Raw genomic sequence first — 6,377 nt, forward strand, 5'->3', positions numbered from 1 at the left:
ACTGCTGTAAGAGGTATTGCTACCTGCTGTCTGTAACACTGATGTCCACACACAGGCAGGATGTCATCCATATTGTAAAGGTGAAGGGACAAGACCCACAGAAGGCAGCAATTTATAGTACAGGGTTGCCATGACAGTGATTATCTGAAGTACTACACAGCAGGCTGCATGCAATTAACAACTGGTGGACACTGATTGGTGCAGAGGCTACCACCTGATCATATGCAATACCAACAAAAGCATGCTGCAATATATTCAAACCAGCTCAATCACTCTACTGGAGAGACTGAGAGAGAGAGAGAGAGAGAGAGAGAGAGAGAGAGAGAGAGAGAGAAAAGCCAAGAAAGTTCACAAAGCTCAGGGTTGTGTATCAGCAGAAAAAGCATAACAGGTATGTGAAACAGATATGCATTTACTGGCATGTAGTATTTGGTGTAGAAGAATAGGATGTATTCTGTGAAAGGATGTATATGTGCCATCAGTACTTATTCCTGTAATGATGTTGTGCTCAACAACTGCACTGGACAGTAGTATCAGTCCCTGTGGGCAGTGGGACATACCTGTCAAATGTGCAGATCAGTAGTGAATGACAAAGATGTGACCCATGATATCTGTGTCCTGTAACTTACTGTGGCCAACGGCTGGTGGGATTATTAATACCGCCATGATAGACACATGGGTGAGAGACCACACCACCTGCAGGACAGTCATGTTAAAGTGTAGCATAGCATGCCCAACTGCCGTAGCAGTATAATATGCTTATCTAAAGTCTGTCACCATATATACCCCCATAATGTTACTCTGTGTTCACATGTGACACTTGTCTGTGTTGCAGCAAGGCAGAACAGTTCAGCTGTGAAGTAAAGAGGGTACATGAGTGTGGTCCAGATGTTCGTATGCACCCCACATACAGATACATATATGTGTGATACATATTCACAGCTGTGTATGTGTACAGAACCTCAGACAGTTATGCATTTATATAGGTATATCAACAACACAAAATGATATCTACACATATCTACACACACATATATATATATATATATATATATATATATATATGCATATATATACATATGCACACACACACACACACACACACACACACACACACACACACATATATATATATATATATATATATATATATATATATATATATATATATATATATACAGACAGATATATGTGTGTGTATATGTCGACATATTTATATATATATATATATATATATATATGTATATATATATATATATATATATATATATATATATATATGTATATATATATATATATATATATATATATATATTTACAAAAACTGAAGAACAAGTACAAAAAACTATTAAGTAAAAAAACTTCCTGAGCATCTAGTGAAGGACAAAGACACGGAGCGTAACTTCGGTATTTAGCACTTTCAATCTTTATTGATGTACAGATCTTCTTCAGAATGAAATACTGTGCCAAGGCAAGTCACTTAAATAGTACATGTATTTAAATTAGGTGGAGGAATTAGCCAATCGGTAATGTGAGCTGGGCATAGTAGCTAATTACAATGCATTTAATTAAGGCCAATGAGAAACAAATACTTAAATTAAGGTAACAACTTGTGATGTAATGCTTTAGTGCAAGTTTACAGTGGAGTTTCCAAGAGCGGCTGTAGAGGATTATCTATGCCACTTCAGAGCACATTTTATATTCAAATTCTCATTTAGTCCTGGAGTTATTTCTGCATTCAGTCTGAATTGCCATTTGAGCTCACTGACTTCAAGTAGGGAGTCCGTGTCTCTGACAGGCAGGCCTATTACATGCATATGTGGAAACATAATGGCAGTGACAATGGCATGCAGGTGACATACCATGTAACAGCCCAGCAACTCTAGTGTCCCCACAGGGAGCATGTCTATAACCACATAGCAGAAGGTGTTGTACAATACATTATATGGCCCAATGGTACACATACCGGACACATACCACTAGCATAGTGTGAACATTATGTTGGAGCTGATATGGTGGCGGGAGATTATGTGTATTGTATTATGGTAAATCAGGGAGTAAGGCACACCCGAGAAACCCTGCATACAATGCCGCTGAGGAGGAGATCATCATCACCAGCATCATCCACAACTATCAGCTGTTCTTCTCACGGACAAGCATGGACCAGCAGGAGAGAACAGCCATGAGGACTGATGTGGTCCGCAGGGTGAATGCGGTGGGGTTGCACAGCCGAACCTATGAGCAGGTCTACCACCATTGTAGTGACCTGCTCCGGCAAGTACGAAGTCGTGCTGCTGCCATACGGAGTGACCACCTTGCAATGGGGGGGGCATAACATCCACCCCCCCTCACCAGAGTGGAGGAGCTGCTCATCAGCCTGGTAGCACCTGCCTGCCTGCAAGAGCTCCAGACCTATATGGTCATGGAGGTGGGTGCTACTCACACACCACACATTGAGCATGCAGGTAAGGTCCCAGGGCATATCAGTAGACTACTGTAGTGTATGCATCTGTACAGGTAGACCGTGCATGTGTGAGATGTGGGGTATGTTGCTGTGTAGTACTGATAAGCAGTAATGCATAAACTGTAGTATTGTAAACTTCAGCTGTTCATGTACTGTAATATTGCAGCCACCCTATTGCAATGCCACAGCTATGGCCACTGACATCAGCTTTATCCCATCTCAGTGTAGGTACCTCTGGGATACCAGCAAGGTAGCGGCCGGATGCCGGTGAGTATGGTTTAAGGTTATATTTGGCAATTCACTGTGCATGTCATAGCTAAGGTGTAGGCCATGTACACATCTAACACACCTACCCATATTGCATGCTGTACATGTGCACTGACACAGCACACACCTCACTAATGGGATTACCAGCCTCAAACACATGTAATACACAGTCCATCTCAGACAACTGCTGCTACACCCCAGTGCACGTTGTCCAGCACAGCTGACATCTGCCAACACACACGGCTATGTCATACACAGAGCAGTTGAACATGCTACTTATAATGACATCCCACTCCCTCTGCTAACACAAACTCCCGGGTCCAAAACCTAATCAACACATTACACAGAACATACTGGAGGGATAGGGCCCTGTCCTGGGGAATCACCATACACTGGAATGGACTACACATACATGTCAGGCAATGCTACCCATTGGCCCTCTTGACAGAAACACTTAGCAATTGGATGGGGAATGGGGAATACACCCTGGATAGCATGTGTGTGCCACAGCCTGACAGAGGCACAGGGGAATAACATTAGTGGGTGCTGCATGGAAGGGAACCCCTGTGGCTAGGCTTATGTAGGCCCCAGGACCAATAGAACAGTACTCAGCTATATGTACCACAGGCAACATCAGCCAGGGCCCAATCATGGTCAATAATGGTCTCTACACTCACCACAGGTACAGTACAATGTCTCTGTGGTTGGTCTAATGGTAATCTACCACTCATACATGCACCACTGATGATGACTTATGCGAATACACATCAAGCAATCACTAAACCATGTGTCCACACGTGATCCAGGAACACACAGAGGCTGTGAGCAGCAGCGGAAACACACCTGACACACACAGACACATCCTGCAATGGTGTGCACATTCATGAGGTATGGTGCACAGTACATGCCAGGGTGCTGAACAGATGCACAACAATGCTGTGGACATGGGTGCAGTGGATTCCATGTGAAGGGCCATCACCTACAAACAGAAGCCATGCATCAAAGCCATGTATAATGTTGGTAACGGGAATTGACTACAGTTGCACTGCATGCTGTTCAGCCCCACATATCCTGCATGCTGACATGTGTGTAATTACAGGTATGTGTGTGATACTGTACTGCCCCATTACCTGCTACTGTGTGTGCTATGGGGTTGCAGGAGCTGTCTGTAGGTGCTGTCTGTAGTGTATGGGTTGCCATGTATGTTGACTGTATTTGTGTATGTCTGTGTGTGTGGCCATGTCTGCACACACACGTGTGTGTGTGTGTGTGTGTGTGTGTGTGTGTGTGTGTGTGTGTGTGTGTGTGTGTGTGTGTGTGTGTGTGTGTGTGTGTGTGTATTTACTGTTTAGCGGTGTTGTACAGGTGTTATAGTCTGTTCCCTGTTTCCCCCTCACAGGTGGCAAGGTGGGGCTGGATCTCCCCTGCAGGGAGTCTGATGTCACTGATGCAGACAATGACCATGAAGATAGGTGTGTTGAAGCACAGGAAGGGTCATCAGGGGCTGCAGCTGGGCCAGCAATTAACAACCCACATGTAACCACACCATCCACGCACACAGTCACACTGCCTCCACACACCTCATCACCACTGGCCCTAGCTGAGGGACAGCCTATGGTTGGCATGGGCCAGGACAGTGTGGTATCTATGGCACATGTGTCAGGACACAGCAGCCATAGCCAGATGTCTGGCGGGGTATCACATAGGCAGATGTACAGGGGTGCTCGTAGGAGCACTGCTGGTCATCATGCACCTGGCAGACGTGCAACATCTATTTCAACCACACGCATGTTCCAGACTGTCATGGAGGCACAGGCACGAATGGAAAGGTACACCAGGCAGGGTCTAAGGGTGCAGAGGGCTCATCACACCTCTGTAACTGACAGCATCCTTGACCTAACAGGTGCCATCCATAATTACACAGAGGTCATGGATAGATGGTGGGGTGAGACATTGGAACTCATCCAAAATGTTATGTTCATGCATCAGGACAGGGCAGGACTGTTGCAACGGCCACGTGAACGTATGCCAGCAACACCAGCAGCTGGAGGTTGCCCTGGACATCCAAACAGTCACAGTCAGTCCCATAGTGGCAGTACCAACCCCAGCACTGTGGGGGGGCTGTCCACAACCTGTCAGCGCAGTCTACATGCACGTGGCCCTGGCCAATCCCAGGAAGGACCTGGATATAGTGGATGTCTGTCAAACCCGGGGGACAGTACTCGGTCTGGCTCTGTACCTGATACTGCCTGTAGAACCCCTGACAGGCACAGGTCCCAAGTCCAAGGCCAGAGATGGTGAGCTGCAAACCCTGCCAGGTACAGTCCGCAACTGTCCCACAATTCCCTGTATAGGGCAGCCACATGGAGGAACTGTGTGCATGCAGACACACACACATAAACAACGAACCTAGGGCAACCACATACCTGCACACACGACATCACCAGTGGCCCATAACAATACACAGCCCCCACATGCACACATATGTTGTCAATTGTATAGCTCAGCCTAGGCCTCTGGAAACAACAACACACCCTGCGCATATGATGATACTTGTGCCAATGCCTGACATCCATAATATCGATACAGGGACAGGCTAACATGGTTCTGATGCACAGTGTGACTGTACAACAGTGTAGCAATGGAATGTTGTGTAGCATGTTGTCAGCAGTACAGTGAAATGCTAATATCTTGGATGGTGTAGCTGTGCAGCCATGATGCATATAGCTTTAATTAACAATGTTATATTGTTGTCACCAGTATCTGTTCAGACTGTGTTGTGCTTGTCCATGTGCCACATGGCTGATGGGTGTAGTGGTGTCAGCAGACCTTCTACAGTGGACACCAGTAAGTGTAGTGGGTGGTACACATGCCATGGCTGGGTACAACACACAGTGCCTTTGGTTAGGATGCAGTACAGGTACAGGACTGTACACATGGAGGTATGTCCCCATGCAGGTAGCACATCTGTTGCACATGTAATCCCACCAAGACAGGATAGGCACAACCACACAGTGCTATATATGCAGTCTACAATGTGGATGACATTGAGCATGCTAACAGCAGGGTGTATGTACCTCGCCCCACTCTACTGTGATCCTCACCTAAATAACATGTGTGTGCCAATACCAGTGGCATAGCCCTACCCTTAGGAGGGTGTGAGGCACTCAACTACTGTGAATGATGTAGACAACAACTAACAACCTGATTACATACACTGTACAGTATTACAGCTATGTGGGGGGAGAGATGCAACAGTAACTGCAATTATGGCAGTCATGTCCACAACAGCCACACCCAGTGAGTTATAGCAACACCAGTAGTGCTGCACACCTTAACAGTGTGGGGGAGGGCATTGACACATCTATGACCTGTGAAGGACTGTATGCCCATGGGATGGTGCCTGTGGTATGTTGGCATATGCCAAGCAGTCCTGGTGGAAACATATCCTGTGAACAGAGGTAGATCCCGTAACAACTACATACATTCCTACAAGTGGGATGGTGTACAAAAGCCTGCTATAATCTACATAGGCATTGTGTACCTCCTAACCCTCATCTACACTTGTCATGATTGGGTTGAGGTGGTATACCAGGTTCAGGTTGTATTCTCTGCCTTTGACAAGTCCAACATTGGTGGCTTCCCA

The sequence above is a fragment of the Protopterus annectens genome, chromosome 4.part1, assembly GCF_019279795.1.
Source record: "Protopterus annectens isolate FY-2018-M chromosome 4.part1, PAN1.0, whole genome shotgun sequence".
NCBI lineage: Eukaryota > Metazoa > Chordata > Ceratodontiformes > Protopteridae > Protopterus > Protopterus annectens.